The sequence below is a fragment of the Octopus bimaculoides genome, chromosome 30 (assembly GCF_046866305.1).
Source record: "Octopus bimaculoides isolate indiv1 chromosome 30, ASM4686630v1, whole genome shotgun sequence".
Classification (NCBI taxonomy): Eukaryota; Metazoa; Mollusca; class Cephalopoda; order Octopoda; family Octopodidae; genus Octopus; species Octopus bimaculoides.
The window spans coordinates 18,358,862-18,359,911 of NC_142957.1; positions in this window are offsets into that span (position 1 = coordinate 18,358,862).

Below are 1,050 nucleotides of genomic sequence, written 5' to 3' on the forward strand. Positions count from 1 at the left end.
GCTCCGAGAGTGTAGTGGGTGCTTTTACGTGCCACCGGCACGAGGGCCAGTCACACGGTGCTGGCAACGGCCACGCTCAAAAAGGTGTTTTTTTACGTGCCACCCTGGAGGAGGAGGAGGAATGAATTGTGTAGGGATGAGAGGAGGGGATAGATGTGGAGGGAGGGGAGGGGGGCGCGAGTCGTGCAGCAGTAAGAGGGGTTTGGGTGGAGGAGGAGGAGGATTGAGAGGATGTGTAGGTGTGATGGCAATAATAGGATGTGAAGCATGATGATGATGATGATGAAGGTGGTGGTGGTGGTGGTGGTGGTCATGGTGTTGGAGATGATGATGATGATGAGGGTGATGTTGGTCTTGGCTGTAGATGTTGTGCTGATGGTGGTGCAGGTGGTGTTAATAATAATGGTCATGATGATGATGATGATGATAACGGTGGAGTGTGGGTATTTGATGATGATGATGATGATGATGATGATGATGACAATGGCTATAGTACAATGAAGGCGGTGAAGCAAGAGGGGGAAGGAATAGGAATGACAAGCAGGAGGAGGAGGAGGGGGGAGGTCGAGGGTTGAGGGAGGAGGGTGGGATGAAATTTGTTGTTGATTGTTTGTTGTTTTTTTTTTACATAAATATTTTTGATATATTTTTAATGAGATTTGGTGGTGGCTGTCATGGTGGAGTAGGGGGTAACAAACAGACAGGTGTTTGTGGAGGGGTGTGCAGGGGGGAGATGTAGGGCAGGGCATTCGGGTGGCCTGTGTGTGTGCGTGTGTGTGTATGTATGTATGCATGTATGCGTGAGTGTACATGTGCGTGTATGTGAGTATGCATGTGTATTTGTGAGTGAGCGTATGTGTGTGTGTATATTGTGTATCTGTATATATATACATACATACATACATACATACATATGTATATATGTGTGTGTGTGTGTATGTATGTATATATATATATATATATATATATACATATACATATATATGTATGTATGCGTGCGTGCGTGTGCGTGCATGTATATATGTGTGTGTGTATGTATGTTTGGACATA